At 43.8% G+C, this 18,103-nt stretch overlaps 1 long non-coding RNA gene across 1 annotated transcript in view; it reads left to right on the plus strand.

Moving 5' to 3' along the window:
• Nucleotides 1-12,622, plus strand: part of LOC121143436 — a 36,187-nt gene extending 23,565 nt beyond the window's left edge. Inside the window, exon 3 of the long non-coding RNA XR_005880621.1 lies at nucleotides 12,425-12,622. This is a non-coding gene — a long non-coding RNA (uncharacterized LOC121143436). The remainder of the gene's footprint in view (nucleotides 1-12,424) is intronic.
• Nucleotides 12,623-18,103: the final 5,481 nt, after the last annotated feature.

Consider the following 18,103-nt stretch of genomic DNA (forward strand, 5'->3'; position numbering starts at 1 on the left):
TGGCACCTTTGCCAATCACCATCATACCATGCCCTTGGTTTAAAAGCAACATCTCTACACCATGCCTTTCGGCTGGGGTGGGTAGGACTCAACCAGGAGCCCGCCAGGCATTAGGGGACCATTATAGTGAGCGAGTATAGAGTGAGGAAATGGAAGAGAGAGGGGACAAAATGATTCACGGGCTGGGGAGAGAGGCAGAACTGAGGGGTTAAGGGTAGTGAAGAACAGCAGACTAATGTGACTAGCCTCTTTGCCAAATGAGTCCAAGGTGATGTCCGGGCCTGGCTTATTGCCAAACTCCAAGTCTTGATCCAAGAGGCCTGTGCTGTTGTCTGTGGTTTCTGTAGACACTGAGGGCCATGCAGAAGTCTGTTGTCTAGGCCACCACCAGTGGCCTATGATGGTGTCTGAGAGCCAAGCATCAGGAGCCATTCCCTTCTGAGTGTCCTGCACTGTCACCTAGGCCATGGTGACACCCAGGCCTGGGCAGTTCCTAAGGACCACATCTGGGTCTGTGGTCCTACAGCAAGGGTTTGTGTTGATGTCTGGTGGCCTATGTTGCCACCAAAGTCCAAACAGATGCCCAGAATCTAGGCCTCAACCTGTAACCATGTTGGTATCCAATGGCTATGCCAGCTCCAGAACCATGCCAATTTTAGTGGCCAGCACCATCACCTGGGTTCATGGTGCCATCTGGGCCAGGGCTGCTGCAGAAGGCCATGTCTATGTTTGTGGCCCTACCACAGCCAGGGACTGAGTTGATGTCCATAGCTCCTGATACTATTAAAGACCATGAAAATGTCCAGGCTGGGATACTGCCTAGGTTTGTGGTCCTACTGACGCTGGGGTCTGTGATGATGTTCATAGCCAGGGTCATAGTACCCAGGCATGTAGAAATCTGAGAGCTGTGTTGAGTCAGTCCTACCTTTCCCTGGACCTGGGATAGCTGGCCCTGCCCCTAGCTGGATACAGCAGCAGTAGAACTGGCCCCATCCCTCAGGGGAGACCCCTCCACCCTCACCCAGCACTCCACCAGAAAGATGGCCCACCCTTCACCACTGGCATGCAACTCACCTGAGCAGCATACAAGAGCTGACCCTATTGTATGGATAAAGGTGAGCCAACTGTGAGGGTGTGAGAGCAGCAGAGCCGACCCTGCCCAGCCTCGTCTACCCCTTGCTATCTGAGGCAGGCAAGAGAGCTGACCCTGGGGCCACAAGAGTGAGAGAACCAGCCCTGCCCCCTCACCAGCTGCGGCACACACGAGAGCGAGTCCTGTACCCTACCTGGGCAGCACACTAGAGCTGACCATGTTGTCTGAGGCCCAGACAACCTGAGGATGTGAAAGCAGGAGGACCAACCATACCCCTGCTCCTCATATACCCTCTATAGCAGTTGGGAAAGAGTGCCCTGCACCTTGCCTGGGCAAATCAGTAGAACTAGTTCTGATGATGTGAGTACAGGGGACCTGGATCTGGGAACCTGAGATCAGGAGAACTGGCCCCACCCTTTACTCCAGGTTGCACTGGGTGAACTGGTGGGCAATGCTGGAGAGCTTGCGTTCCCTGATGGTGACAATGGAGGACGAGCTGGCTGGGTGGCCATCCCAGCTGCCACCCAAGCCCAGAACCAGAGCTGTGATGTGGCCTACCCCAGGACCCACCACATCTATTAACTGTTGGAGCACATGAAGGGAACAATGTGCAAATCCAGGGCTGTGGGATCTCCACAGCAGAGGACAGTGGTGGGATGTCCAGGAAGAACCTTAGAGAGAGCCTCTTATCAATGGTGTGGCTGAGGCTGGAGACCTTGACCCAGACCAATGCCTCATGGTGGTGAACACTTGCAAGTTAAGATGCCTGGAATGGGGGTTAACTGTGTGACTCGACAGCTACAATGCAGCTTCCATGATGAGATTCTTCTTTTTTGTTGTTTGGTTGGTTGGTTGGTTGGTCTTTTTTTTTACATTTTGTTTTGTTTTGAGGAAGTTGCATGGGTGGAGAGTGGATGTGAGAAGACAGGGAGATGGGTAGGATCAGGACACATGATGTGAAAGCCACAAGGAATCAATAAAAGTTAAAAATTAATTGATTAATTAAAATAGAAAAGTACCACTCAGCTGTTTCAGTAACACTGGATGGTGGTGCGTTAATATCTGTGACCAAGGTAATTAAGAGAATGGGCCATGGCTATAGCTCAGGGATAGAGCACCTGCCCCACATGCATGCAACCCTGGGTCCAGCACCAAAAAAGAGAGGAAAGACAGAAAAATTGAACAAATCATCTGTTAAATGCAGAAACAATGTAAATCTCAGTGTGGGAATCAAGAACCACAAAGTACAACCAGGAAAGGGCATGAAGTGCCACTCCCCAGTGCTCCCCTACCCACAGTATCTGACCTACACAGGGCTTGTTTTCTATAGTCATGAGCGTTCATCGTGAACAGTTCATCCTCTAAGAGTATGGGTCCATCTTGCCACTGGACTAGATCAGGTGATCCACCTGCAGAGAGATCTTGCATATTGAACACCCTCCACTGTCTTCTCTAAGCCTGTGCCAACAGAGGACTGTCTTCATTCTTTAAATAGTAATCTAAAAACTAACATCCATGCTCACTTTGGCGGCAAATATGCTAGAATTCAAGCAATAACAGAAAATAGCATTGGCCCCTGGGGAGTCCCAATCTGATACTGAAAGCCTAGAGGATTCCTGGAGGACTGCTTCACTGGATGCCTGAAGAAGTAGGTTCTAATATCAATGAAAGAATGATACGGCAACAGAATAGGTGAACTTGCCAACAAGGGTGAAAGCAGGCAGGCAAAAGGCAAATCTTTCTTTTTCCATGTCCTTTTATATGGGCTGCCACAAGAAGGGGCAGTAACATTGGATTGTGGGCAGCTGTGTCTTAGCTAATTCTAGTCAAATTAACAACCAAGATTAGCCATCAAACACAGGTATTCTACATCTACTCAAGTTGACAAGAAAGATTAGCCATAACAATATTCTTAGAAAGCTAATAAGACAGATAAAGTCTATTGGAACCTGGGACTGTACAATATTGAGGGGGATGACTGGGAGGCTTCTTACACTTTTAGCTCTGTTCCTTGGATCTTTTCATTTTTTCAGGAGTTTTCAGTTAACTCCTGAAGGGAGACAGACGAAGGCTATTGTAGAAAGTCCATTTTCTCAAAACTTACATACAGAGAGAATTTAAGTTCTGCACTCAAAAAGTACTTCACTCTTGAGTAAACAAAAAAAAGGGTGGTTGAGAAGTGCAAATTCAGAAGCATTGGCTGCAGAAAAGGTACAGATTTATGCAAATGAGAATACAAAACTTGGGGCTGGGGAATGGCCACACTGCCACAGAATGCAATGCATTGAGGAGTTCAGGTCCTTTACGGCAGGTTACAAACCCATGGGACAGTGGGCTCCAGAAGCATAGGTTGTACCGAAGTACCAGTTGGGGGCTATAAGCAAGACCCAGATCCAGCCCAGATTAGCTGGTCCTCTTCTCAAGACCTGTCAAAAAAGGGCAAGTTTTCTAATTCTGACACCAATACTGTATAAGCTAGGTGTGGCCTAATACAGGTAGTCCCTGTAAAACAGACAGCAGGCATGCCTCCATCAAAGGGAGGTCCCGGGATTAGCCATGTAGTACAAATAATCTAAAAGCTGTAATTTATTAAGTCTTGCATTCCCCTTTATTTCTCTTCTGCTAAACTTACTTAGTTGTATAATGTTTCAATAATTCAGGGGAAAAAAAACACTGGTGGACTCATCAGCTAGACCTAAGGAAAGTTTTCTTTAAGTCATCTTTGCTTCAGGGTTTTCTTTTCCTTTTACAAAATAGTACTGTACGCATGAGTGATATGCCTGTACCACCACAGCCAGTAACGTGGAAGTTGGAGGACAACTTTGGGAAGTCAGTTCTCCCTCTCCACCTTTACATGGTTCAGGGACCTCCTCAGGTCGCCCAGCATGCAGAGCAAGCATCCTTATGCATCTCGTGGGCTCAAAGTTTTTAAGGAATAGAAAACTTTAGAGATAAAAATCATCCCATGTTGTTGTGGACCTCCAACAAAGATGGACAGAAACTCGACCATTGCTTCATAATTCATATAAACACAAAACAAAGCAAAATGCAGGAAATCACCTCTCTGTGTAAATGCACAGATGTGGTGAGCTCTGGCAGAATGCTGACCATGTGAGCCATCCTGAAGCCCTGGGGTGAATGCATCTTGATCAAAATCCTATGTTTTCAGGCCTTCTGTATAACCTTCGTTTAATAATTTCATATAAGATCCCTGGATTCAGTCTTAGAATCTTGCCTCTCTTCCTTTGCTTGTTCAATTTTATCATCAAAGTTACACATATAAAGTCATAAAAGAAGTTTGTTCCTTTCTATTCTTTGAAAACATTTATATGAAGTAGTGCTTATCTGTTCTTTGTAGATCCTGGTTGACTGCATCTGTCTGGTTTGGGAGGATTTTTTTTCTGGAAGGGCGGGGAGACTGGAAAGGCCTGCAGATTCTCCACTCCAGTTATGTCTCTTATTGATGGGGGGTGTGTTCAGACTTTGGGGTCTATCAGTTTTGGTAATCAATATCCCTCTGGCAAATTGCCTGTTTGCGAAAGCATGGTTAGCTATTGCCCCTAGAGCTTGTTCTAGGCTGTGAGCAGCGGGGGCCAGGCCTGGTTGTGTCTGGCATGTCCCCTCTGAGCAGGGCCTCCTCAGCACAGCTCTATCATGCTCTCAGTCTGGGTGAGTTGTGTTATTCCTTTGTGTCCTAACTCATTAATTGCTAAGCTTATCTTTATGACTTCCTTCCTTCCCTCGGTCTGCTGCTCTGCCCATTTCTTCTATTGTGCTGTGTTGAACAGCCCCTCAGGAAGTCCCAGTCTTTCTCACATAGACCATCGAGCCTATAAATGTTCATTTACAGGTCGTTCAGGATGAACCCACAGGCATGGGGCTGTTGACACGTTATTACTTCCACTGATCTGATTTTTTGGTTTTTCTGGGTTTTTTGTTTGTTTGCTTGTTTGTTTTATGGAGGAAAATTTCAAGCACACACAAGCAAACACTACTTCACCTGGAATCCTTCTAGAAGGAGGCTCCTAGCTCAACATCACCTGCTTCCTAATACGTTCTTTGGGATCATCCAGTTCCCTAGTTGCTGTTTTTTGGTTTGGTTTTATTTTTTTCTTGTTTGTTTGATTTTTATAGCAATCCTCTATGTCCTATTTTTTTCTCCTTGAAGACAGATCCTAGACTTTAAATAATTTTCTGTCATAGTAGTAACTGCAAAAGGGGTGGAGGGGAAGGTGGTTGAATTCTTTTTACAAACATATGATCAGATTCAAAGCATCCCACTTACTAAAATGAAGCCTTACATTCATCTGCAGTTAAAAATACGTTTTAAAATATTTTTAGCACAGTCGTTTGAACTTACAGCAGAGGTCAGGGGCAGAAGGACCGGCTTTGGGGAGCCAGATCTGCCCTTCCTTCCTCTGCGCTGGGAAGAGTCAATCCCAGCCACACTCCTGGGTTCAAGCGAATATCCACAGGAAAGAGAAGTCACCACGACAGGATTCCAGAGCCTTCGGTCTCCACCACCACCGGCTCAACTGTTTCTAAGAATAGCTTGGTGGAAAAAAAAATGCTGGCACCAGACACTGGTCTTTAATTGTCTCCAGCTTTAAAATAGAAACAAGCTGGAGCGGAAGTGCCCCTGGAAACCCTGTCCAGTCCTCACTCCTGTAGACCCGGATGGGAATCTTGACCCCGGTCCCAGAGACCCAGACCGTGCAGCAATGACGCCAGCAATGATCGTGGCCAAAGCTTCATCCCTAGGACTCAAGGACCTCTAGAGTCTGAGGGATTCCCTCGCAAACGTGAAGATGGCTCATCACTCATCTTGCTGTTTCTTTTCCGTAGTAAATTGCTAAACCAGAGATTGTGAAAAAAAAATCCCTTTCCTCAGTGTCAGGACTGGTGGGATGGGATGGCTCAGTGGTGAAGGCGCTTGCCACTGCCTGTTGACTGACAGCCTGGGGAATCTTTTGTTTCACGCGAGTAGTGCTTCCTAACGTGTGGATGTCTATGGCTTCTTCACTAATGTAATGTATACACAAGTTAAGAGTGTTGAACTTAATGTCATTGCCAAGCCCCACACAGCTCCACATGGTCAATTTCAGAGCCCTTCCAACCCAAGCTATAGCATAAAGACCTCAGGTCACACTGAGAACGATCTGATTTGGAACTTCGCAGAGCAAAGACATTAGCACTAAAGACAGATCGAAATGAGCAAGGACAGCCTTGGACTGTTTACTTGCTTCTCTGCTCTGGGCCTCCTCTCTGGTGCTAACCATCAGCTCATGCAGAAATTTGTCACCCTCCATCCCCCAACACAGTTCTCACTGTAAAACTTTTCTGCAGTACTGAGTGACTAATGCCAAAAGACTGACTGTCCCTACGTGAGTTCAGCAGCAGCCAGACGTGAATTTCGTTTGCCCACATGCTAGAGGGCTCTTAACTTGGAAGGCTTGGGGCATCTGTTTGCACAGAAGCATAAATATTGGTTGAATCGAGTAGCAGCACTGTTTTCAATTTTGTTGCTCAGCTGTTTCCCAGGATCCATTTGACCTACACGTAACCTGCCATCCTGCAAGTACATTTTCTCTTTCGTGTGTTGGCCAACAGGTTCTGTAGCTCAGAACCCCGTCCAACTCACATTCAAGAGCCTGAACTCAGTATTCTCCACTGACACCTAAGGATCTAAGGATAATCTCTATATGGGGAAGACTCACCTCTCTCTTTCCCATCTGACACTCGTGTGTGTGTATGTGTGTGTGTGTGTGTGTGTGTGTGTGTGTGTGTCCACACGTGCCATAGGGTATGTGAGGAGGTCAAAAGACAACTTATAAGAGTTGTAAGAGTTCTTTCCTCTCACCTTGTGGGTTCTGGGAATCAAGCTTGTGTTGCTGAGCTTGGCAATAAGCCCCTCCACCAGCTGAAGCAGCTTGCTAACCCTCTACCTTATTTTGAGACAGGGTTTCTCACTAAATGTGGAGCTCACTAGATTCAGCTAGACTGGCTGACTAGCCAGTTTCTGTGGTCCTCCTGTCTCTACCTCCCAGTGTGGAAAGTACAGGCATGTGTGCCTCAACACCCAGCTTTTTATGGGGGCCCTGGGGTTCCAAACTCGGTCCTCAAATGCTTTTACAGTTTGGATTATCTCCCCTGTACCCTCTCCCACTGGACTTCTCCTCATCCATCCACAGCTGCTCATACTCTGTTGTGACATTAGAAGTGGCATCAAGGAGCACAAGGGTGATGGAGGAAGAGGAACAAACTGACCTACACTTCCCATGCTATATGCCCTGCACCAGCCCCTCCATATGTCACCTCCTATACCTCTGGTTTTAAAGGATGCTAGAGACATGCTATTTCCACTCTCTTAGACTTTGAGTCAGGACTAACTCAAACATTACTATAAATGACTGAATTTTACTTAAGACTTTGAGTTATGAGAATTAATACCTTGAAAAAACAAAGGCAACAAAGATATGTATTTCCCTAAAGCTGAAATATTCTACTTAAAAAGATTATCCTTAGTCAGGAATGGTGATATGCACTTTTGATCCCAGCACTCTAGAGGGAAGACGTAGGTGTATCTCAGTGAGCTCAAGACCAGCCTGGTCTACATAGTTAATTCTAGGCTATTCAACATTACATAATGAGACCATGTCTTTAAAGAGAGAGAGAGAGAGAGAGAGAGAGAGAGAGAGAGAGAGAGAGAGAGAGAGAGAGAGAGAGAGAGAGAGAGAGAGAGAGAGAGAAGAAAGAAAGAAAGAAAGAAAGAAAGAAAGGAAGGAAGGAAGGAAGGAAGGAAGGAAGGAAGGAAGGAAGGAAGGAAGGAAGAAAGAGGAGGAGGATTATCTCTTGTCCTGGGCCACTGGAGAATTACATGTTATGAAGAGCATATTGTCAACATCTTGTCACTGAGCCAGGTTAGTTTTGGCCACCATGCAATATGCCAATCACTGGAAACACAAAGGGCATAATGGCGTATTATTAATGAGGCAGCGGAGCATGGCTTTGCTCATTTGACCACAAATAAATTACCCATCAGGCACCTGTGTGGGGACAAGAGTCAGTGCCTTCAGCTTGTCTGAGGAGCACCAAAGAGGCCCCCAAACTCCTGAAAAACAATTTAGATGGCCATGACCCTCATGACTCCCACATCTGAAGTGTTACGCCATTTGTAGCATAACTCAGAATAATCAACTGCTCAACTGTGTGACCTCCAAGGTGGCTGACTTTCAAACTCAACAGAAAGCAAGTGAATTGAGCCCAGGGAGATTTTTTTTTCTAGTCCAAGTTTCATTCCATTCCAATCAATTCTAGGAAAAATTACATATGATCGACTACACACAAAACTTCATTATTTCTTATGAAGGCCAGTTTGAGGCTGTTTTCCCTGAAGTGTCACAATAGGAGCCTAGTTCCACAGTTGAGCTGCTGTGGTGAAAAAGTTTGCTGTGAGTTCCATGCTGAAAAACAAAACCTTTCTTTAAAAAACTAGAAAGACTCAGCTACGCAGCATGGATGTGTGAGAAATTCATGTGACTAAACCCAAACACATAAACTCACAATTCACGCCTTAATTTTTTTTCACTTTACTGTGTTTAAATTTGCTTCAATGAAGTGCTATAAAGCTGTTTTAAATTATTTTAAAGGGGATTTTCACCAGTTCACCAGTTCTCCATGTTGTCAGAGTTAAATTTTGAAAATGATTTTATTAGTTCTTTGAGGATTTTGTACAATGTGTTGATCATATTCACCCCTCCACAACTCTTCCCAGATCCCCCTCTTCCCTCCCTGCCCGACTTTGTGTCCTGTTTTTATATAACCCATCAAGACAAATTTGTGCTGCCCAAATATTCTTGGCTGCCTAGCCTTCCCCAGGAGTGTAGTTGGACTTACCAGGGGCCATGCTCTTAGAGAAAACTGACTCCCCACTCCCTAAAGCTAATAATTGCCAATAGCTTCACAGCTATTGTGAAACTCCACCCCCAACTCCCTAAGCCGTGCTGTGATTTGGTCCGGCTAGGGCTTGCACAGCTGAGTTTTTATTAGTACATTTCAATATCTAACTTTTAAGTTCCCTCTTGGTAGAAATGGTACTTAGGGAAGGTTCTTCTTTATTGTTAATTCTTTCATGTGTTGAATGTATATGCCAAAGGTATTAAAGTTTTCTAATCTTTTCACTTTATTTTATTTTATCTAAATAACACTTTTTCATTCATACCTTTCCACTTCTTACCAGAACTATCCCAGGTGCCTGGGACAGCAGACTGCTCCTGTTCTTTGTGTAATGCACAGTCTGTCTTGTTTAAATAATAACTCACAGTACACTGCCTTGGTCAAAGCATCAGTAATCCAATAAGCAATGTATTCACTTCTTGGGTTGCAAGCAACAAGGGAAATAGTTAAAGTTTAAAAAAAAATTTCAAGTCTTCTGTAAAAGGCTTATGAATTATACCTTTTTCATTTCATTCAGCAAAAAATGGCCTAAGTTTTTTTTATTGAAGTGTTCAAAGTAAAGAATAAAAAGCAGTGAATAAAACAAATCAAAATAGTGATTCATTGCAAGCATGCAAAATCCAGGAACTGACAGAGTAAAAACTCAAGAGCTGTTCCATTGGCTATTAAATAGACAACTTCCTTTCACCCTCCAGTCATAGGCCCCATGGGAGGGTTTATTAACTTAAGGGGCTAAGTTCACATTAATTAGGCCTAACTGCCCTTGACCACTTAAACAGCTAATCTGTAAAAATGCAGCTGTGTGTGTGCAAGTGTGTGTGTGTTGACAGTTTTCTTCTTTCATATCTCTCTGCAGCAGTGAGACCCCCATCACAAGCATGCATTGTTAAAGAGTACCTAATGACAACACATTTATGTTCACAAACAGGACACTGCTTATGTGGAGAACATTGAAGTAAACAGGCAGCTTCAACCTTGCACACCTTTGGCATGTCCACTCAGATGGCAGGTTTCTCTCTCTCACGTATCTTTTGAGACTGAATCTGGAATGTCCGACTTGACAACACTGAGTAAACTCACACTGAGTGCCCTTGTCCAAAAAGGAAATGGTTGAGCTATCAAGAACTAGCAGGCATTCCATCACTACTTCTTGTCCCCTTGGACTTCCTGGCTTGTTTAATTATTCCATTTGCAGCCACCTCCAGGGAGAATGCTGGGACAAAATCATTCTGGCAACTTGTGAAAGCTATATACTGCTCAAAGAAGAGGCTGTTCCCCCCCCCATCTCCCACCCCGCCCCCCTGCCTACTTCACAGGGCTGCTTAATAAGCAGCAGGGTAACTGGGAATGTGCTTGGCATGAGCTGGGGAAGAGGGCACCGCACTGTTGACTTTTGCAAGCTGACTGGAGGCTCATTTGCACACCTTCTGTCCCCACGGTGCTCATGAATGGGTTGCTAAGCACTTGACAATGCTCTGAGCAGCCCCTACCAACTGTAAAGCGGCAGCAACAGCCCCAATCCCACAGGAAAGGAAGTAGGAATAGTTTGAGTCCCAGTGAGCTGGGACTGCTTCATTTAATAACTTCAGACAATCCTATCTGTCCCTTCAGCACCCCCACAGTCCTGTGACAATGTCCCAGAGATTCAAAGGTAGGTTTCCTGGTGTCTTCAGAACATACTCCCTTTTATTTGTAAGATAGTGGACTTTTGCTCCAGCATGTGTATTGACTTTGCATTCATGTTGTCTGGGCTCCAAAGTTCTTAAGTAAGGAAGTTAAAGGTTGTTGTTAGTATTTTGTTTTGGCTTTTGGTTTTGTTTGTTTGTTTGTTTTAAGTCAAAAAGAAGGGGAAAGGCTGAGAAGGAACTTGGATATCAACTGAGGTAACACTGAGCATAAATGTAGTCTCACTTTGATGACAGTCATCATCAAGTCCCAAACTACGAAACACTGGGGTTGGAAATCTGCATCCTTCACACTTCTATCTGCAACAAAACCCCTGAGCACTGAAGAGACAGAAGGCTATCCCAGGACTTGTCTGCACTGATCTTTTCTTTGTTCAGGATGACTGAACTGTAGAAGCACAGTCTAGTTCAGCCCTAAGAGAAGGCACACCTTCTTGGCTGACATGGGGAAATTTAGACATCTGTTTGGTGTCTCTGCACTCTTGTGGATGTGCATCAACATATTTTACTAAAACGGGTGTACATAGAATGAATTTTTAAGATGAAGTCTCACTATGTAGCCCAGCATGGCTGTAAACAAGAAAACCTCCTGCCTCCTCCCGAGAATGGGGATTACAGGTGTGTAGCACCACCCCCAATTTACACATTGAATTTTGAAGATAAAGGTGACACTGATCCAAGACCTATCGATTCTCAGCAATTGATTCTAAGGAGTCCATGACAAGCCACATGCACACCTGTGCAAGCTCCCTTCGGACCAGACATCTCCTTCCTCTGTGACTGCCCAGTTGTAGAGGCAGGGCTCACTGGGGCTATGTTCCTAAACTCTAACTTACCCTCCCCTGACCCAAAACCTTTGCCCTAATCTGTCCCTAAGGTGCATTATCTCTGCTTGGTGAGGAGAAAAGTGTAACGGTGCAAATGTCCTGAGCACCCTGCATCAGTCACCAATAATTCACCATGAGAGTCCACAGCTCGTGAGCTCAGAGTAAAAATCTATCTGGAAGTCGCTGAACTTGATTTCAAACAAAAACAAAGGTGTAAGAAAAGGGATTTTGGTGTTATATGAGCTAGGTATAGAGCACCTTCCTAGTATTTGAAAGGCTCTGGGTTCAATCCCCAGCACTGCAGAAGGGGAGAAGGAAAAGAAGGAGGAGAAATATGCCACACACACACACACACAGATATATATATATATATATACACACATATGTGTGTGTACATATATGCACATATGTATATACATGACTATATCTACATGTGTATATGTATTGGTTTATATGTTGTTTATCTAAAATGAATATATTCAGAAATGGTTCAAATTTTAAAATATTTGCACAGACTATCAGAATATGACAAATCTGAACATTCGAATGTTCTAAAACCCAAAATTTTTTGAACTTTAAAAAAATTACATTTATTGCCGGGCATTGGTGGCGCACGCCTTTAATCCCAGTACTCAAAAGGCAGAGGCAGGTGAATCTCTGTGAGTTCAAGGTCAGCCTGGTCTATAGAGTGAGTTCCAGGACAGCCTCCAAAACAATACAGATAAATCCTGTCTCGAAAAACAAAACAAAAAAATTACATTTATTTATTTATTTGGTGAAGGATGGTGGGGCACATGCCACTACCCACACACGGAGGTCAGAGGACAGTCTATGGGATTCAGTTCTCTCCTTCCCTCATGTAGGACCCGGGGATCAAAATTGGATCATTGGACTTGGAAGCAAGAACCTTCACCTGCTGAGCCATCTTACCAGCCCCTAAAATCTGAACTTTCGGAGTGCCATACCAGCCCTAAAATTCACAAATGAAAGAGCATTTGGATTTTAGAACATTTTACTAAAGATATATAACCTGTGTATGTGTGTGTGTGTGTGTGTGTGTGTGTGTGTACATATGTGCCTGTGTGTATATACTGGAAATTTTTACTTAATAAAAATGTGTCACATCTCATGCAAATATAATGCACTGTGTCATAAGTAAAGTTTACTGTCATATTGTATCATAAAATTCTAGGCTTACCAGAAAATAGAAAAAATGTCAAGCATTAATCCCTAAACAGTAAAGATTAAGCATTAACTTTGTATCTATCCCATAAAACCGGAAGAAATATAACTTTTAATTGTATTTTCATTGTCTGTTACTATAAAAGGTATTTTAAATCATAAAATATAACATAAAAATTCCAGTAAATAGAAATTCCTAGTAATTTTCAATTTACCATAAAATTGTGTAGGATTTGTAGTATCACCCACATGACCCAAGGGAAAGGCTGAGACAACAGTTCTTTGGAGAGAAGCCAGCAATACCATCTCTTCCCTTTCAAGTTATCTTCTATCCTAGACATCTAGAACACTTGCTTCTACATAGAAAATAAGTCTTGTTTCATTATATTTGTGAGGTATTCACAGCATGCAGTCAGGGCATTTTTTAAAATCTCCTTTCTCCTGATAATAGTGTGTGGTTCAGTTTCCATGACAATACCTAATGCTCAGTCTCACACAGGTACCCACAAGTACTCTGGGTCACATCTTTAGGGTGGGTGAAGGACATAGTTCAGCCGGTAGAATACTTGATTTAGCAGTCATGAAGCCTTGGATACAATCTCCAGCACCACATCAATTGGGAATGCTGCTACATGTTGTAATCCCAGCCCTCAGGAATTGGAAGAAGGAGAATGAGAAGTTCAAGATTAGGGTGGGTAAGATGGCTCATTGGATAAAGGTGCTTGCTGCTAAATCTGATGGCCTGAGTTTGATGCTAGACCCCACAAGATGGAAGGAAAAAACTGACACCCGTTGGTTGACAATCAAGGTCATCCTTAGCTACTTAGAGAGTTCAAGGTCAACCTGAGATGCATATGACCCTGTCAAAATGGAAGAAGGAAGAGAATGGAGGAAGGGAAAAACAAGAGAAAAACTCTTTAGGGCTTAGTCTACTACTGGCAGGTATCTGTCATGTACTAATCTAGGATAATGGTTCCTCATACATGTAGTATTCACTAAAAACAGGGTGGAGCTTCTGAGCCCTGGAATTCCTTCCTAATACCTTAGCATCATGGACTTGACTAGAGCTGGCTGCCCAAGCATCATTCCTACCATAGTGGGCCTCTCCAGTGCCCCAGGGTTCATCCAGCCCACACAGATGTAGACAGATCCACCTGAGCAAGGACCTCCCAGGCTACACAATAGTTAAAGCTTTACTTGGTACAGGTTAATCTAGAGTTGCAGCAAAAATGCGGAATATGGGGCTTGTTAATGTTTCCTATTAAATGTAATCAGAGAGCTCTGTTGTCTGGATGTCAACTTAAAACCACGGTGAGGCCAGATCTCTCTGAAGACAGACACAGCACTAGGACTAAAATCATTTGTCAACCTAGGCTGTCACTTGCACTTGAAGATTCTTTAATCTTCATGAAAAGTATCGTGTGTTGAGTGTGCATTTTACAGCTTACACAGAGCCTTAAGCTACCGGAGTTTGTTCAGGGATTTCATAAATTCCCTAGGCCCTAAGGTTGACAGAAGGGTGACAAGCTACCATCTTCCCTACCGGGTGTTCCTACAATACTCTCCCCCTAGTTCTGGATTCCTCACCTAGGGGACACACAGCACTTAAGAACCACCAGTGACTTCATCTGCTCCGTTAATTTATAAAGAAAGATCTTGACATACAAAAAAAAGTAAGATTTTTAAAGTAAGGCTGAGTTCAAGTTAAAGATCATTTTCACCTATGCGGCAAACAAGGCAGAACATGGGCGCCAAAGGACCACCCTTCCATGCAGCCTTCCACCCCAAGACTCCGGCAGTGCTAACCTCTGGCCCACCACAGAAACCAGAGCCATGAACATATAACACGAGAGGTCTATAGGCCCTTTAGAATTCCTGAAACTGAGACTGAACACACTGAGCAGGGGCATAAGGCCAGCTACAGAATCAAACAGCAGTACCGAGGCTGAACAGAGTGGCCCAAGAGAGCATTGCCCTTGGAATGCATGTGGCAGTTTCCTCTGGGCTACATAACCAGCACCACTATGTAGCAATCATGATGACCTTCTGAAGACCTTGGCTCACAGTCATGGCAACGAAATAAACAGACCCACACAGCAGATAGCTAGGTCTGTGGTAATGGGGCTGTTAATATTTCCCTCTTGGAGGTAGGATGAAGGGTCACAGGACACTCCTTTGAGACTGGAGTCACAGCTCACTCCTGCCCCAGCTACCAAAGCTCCTAGCAATGCTAAAGCATATAATAGGTAAAAAATTGACCAGGTGGGAGTTTGGTGCCTCAGAGCTGCCCATGAAGGCCCATGCTCAACACACTTGTTTATTCCCCAATCTAGATATCACAGAATCTTACATGTGCCCCCAGCTTCCTTTTCTTCTTTTTCTCTTCATTTAATTCATCTAGGGAAAAACAAACAATAGCCTGGTGTTCACTGAACCCCTTGTCTATATACCCTACACCCAAGGAAGCTGGGAGATTCAAAAGAAGCAGTCATGGTCTATTGGCCATTTAAGTCTACCAACCCTATGACAATTCCCATCCTTCAGCTGTGATTGTTTTCAATGTTCTGTCTTTTGAGACCTTCAGGTCCTCCATTCCTCTGCTCAAGGTCAACAGGAAGTCTTGATGAGATGGAGACCCCCAGCCACCAACTCCCATGGTGCTGCTCCCCTCCCCATCTCAGCAGGTGAGCTGCGCTCCTCTCTGAGCCCTTTGTCTTGTGAGGACCTCTTCCTCTTAGTTAAAGCCTTTCTCCTCCAGCTGTCCTCTGGCACTCCTTCCGTTCTCATTTCCATCCTTTTCTAGATCAACTCCATCAATACAAACACGTTGTTGCTGCAATCTTAATAATAACAACAATAACAATAGTAACAAGGAGCAAGACATGGTGGAGCTTGCCTTCAGTCACAGCCAGCTCCGTTCGAGTCTCCTACTCCTGCCAGGGTCAGCAGTAACCTTCGAGCTGACAAAGGGACTGGTCAGCTGTGTTCTCATCTTCTTCACTGAACAAGCACTGCTTTGCACAGCCGAGGAACCCTTTCCTGAACACTTGCCTTTAAGGGTGTCATTCTTCCCTTTCGTGTTTTTGGGTTTTATTTTTCCTCTCATTCCCTGTTCTCTTTTATCGGTTCTCCATCATCTTCTTGACTTTTCAAACCCTAGTTCTCAGTCCATTCAAATGCTTAGAAGTACTAAAAAAGCACTGAATATCCAGGCACTGCCAAGTTCTGGTGCCTGGTTATTCATCCAGACAAATGGCCAGTCAGCTCCACAGACAACACACACAGCGGTGCCCACAACTTACAGACTGAGTTAGAGTACCGGCACCCATACTGAGCAGCTCGCAAGCCCCTGTGACTCCAGCTCCAAGGCAGTCCATTATCTCTGGTCTCTAGGTGCTTCCACACATTCCTCACATAATTAAAAAATATAAAGAAATGAAGACTTACACTGCATTCATGTCCTAGGGAGTGAGTGCTAACAATGTATGCATTCATAACTTGGAACTAAGTGATTTTTTTTCTTTTTGGTGCTGAAGGGAGACCCCAGAGTCTATCTAGCACACACCATGTCTATACTCCTCTGCTAAGCGTATCTCCAACTGTCATGCCAGCATGTGTAATGCTGTAGGTCTCATTCCAGAGCTACCCTGAACCAAAATGTCCTCTCCAATCCCCAATATGCAAATGAGTTCCTGCCCAGTGACAAGAAATTTGCAACCTTAGGCTTCCATTCTCTCTAAGAAAATGGAATATACATGCACTACAAATCTCACAGGGATCTGTGAGGTATTTTATGTTATTTGTTCTCTGAGGATTATTAAAAATGATGTCATGTGTATTATTCTGATATAACACCCTATTAATAACCAATTATTTTACATTAGGCTAAGCTAATTTATTACAAAAACCGATATAAAGAAAGTTAAAGTTAGGATGTCTGGTATTTGGGATTCTAGTTTTCTTTACGTTGGTCCAAAGTCGTTTCAAATAAACTCATGTCCTTAGTCATTAAGACAGAAGAGGAATTCTTCATTTCAAGCTCACTCTCAAATACCTTTCTTCTACCGGTGTGTCATCATTAGTATTATCATCTGGGTTCCACAGATTCTTTCCAAGGAAAATTCAGTTAAGCACAGGGTGGTGGTGTTTTCTGCCTTACATCAAACCATTGCAAACACTTCTCACGCATCAAACTTTTACACAAACTGTGTTTTCATTATCATTTGAAGTAATCTTTAAGGAAACACTTGAATAAATTCTGGGTGCTTAAGTAAGACTCACTTTTGCAATTCTGGGCTGAGTACAACTGATACCATTATGGTTCCCCTGCCCATTCCACTTTCTGATCATGAACCTCTAGTTAACAATGTGCTTCGATTTGGGGGCCATAATACTAATTCTTGAAGTTGACTGTTAGGCATTACTATACAATACTCAATTGCTTCCATGGAAAAAAACATGTGAGATTTATCACATTTAAGAAATAGCTGTATTCTTTTAATAGGGAAAAATAAAACATGTCCTTAAAAGTGTCATGGAAACACAGCATTTGCTCATTCATACCTCCAAAGACTCTGAGTGTCTTAACATTGTTGCATGGTTAAAAGCTGGTATTAGCCAAAATAATGAACCTGTTACCCCAACAGTGTTCAAAGTCTCCCCATACACTGGAGCTTTCATTTTACAGCAGAGACAGCACTTCTGTCCGATGACTTCTCATTGCAGTCCCACAGCAACTCCCCACAACAGGTCTAGCTTGAGGCATTCCCTCCCCCCCCCCCCCCCCGTTTTTGGTTTTTGTTACAATCTGTTTTGGTGTCAGATTGACTCCAGCTTTCAGGCTTTGCCGGTCTCTTTTTTAGGCATCAGGCCCTTTCAGTCTCTGGATGTGTTAACTGAGGATACAAAACAGGCACCCAGAGCAGATCTGCACCACTGCTATAAGTCAGATTAAACATCTAAAACAACCCCTTTTCTCTCTTGATCAGTGAAGCAAGAGCAGCCTAATATTTTGAAGTGTAATTTTATTATCTGAAGTCAGCTAAAAACAAATTCACACCATCCTGAGAACAGACCTCCCCCAAATTTCTCAGGTCAAAAGAGAAATTCTCAGGTCCATTCTTCCAGTCTGTGCTGAGGACACAGCTGGTGTCCTGTTTTCACAATGTATCAAGGCACAATTCAGCTGGGAAAGCAACTCAACAGTCTTGGGAGACTCAAAAAGTTGTAATAACAGAACAATACAATCTGTCCAGCTTACAAGAAGAGCAAAAACTAATTTCTGGGTGAGATACAATCAGTCCAATTTCTCCAATTCTTGGTTTCTAGTTTAAAATCTACCTCTAGCCTTTGACACATGG

Source organism: Mesocricetus auratus, unplaced genomic scaffold, assembly GCF_017639785.1.
Source record: "Mesocricetus auratus isolate SY011 unplaced genomic scaffold, BCM_Maur_2.0 Super-Scaffold_100013, whole genome shotgun sequence".
In the NCBI taxonomy this organism is placed as follows: domain Eukaryota; kingdom Metazoa; phylum Chordata; class Mammalia; order Rodentia; family Cricetidae; genus Mesocricetus; species Mesocricetus auratus.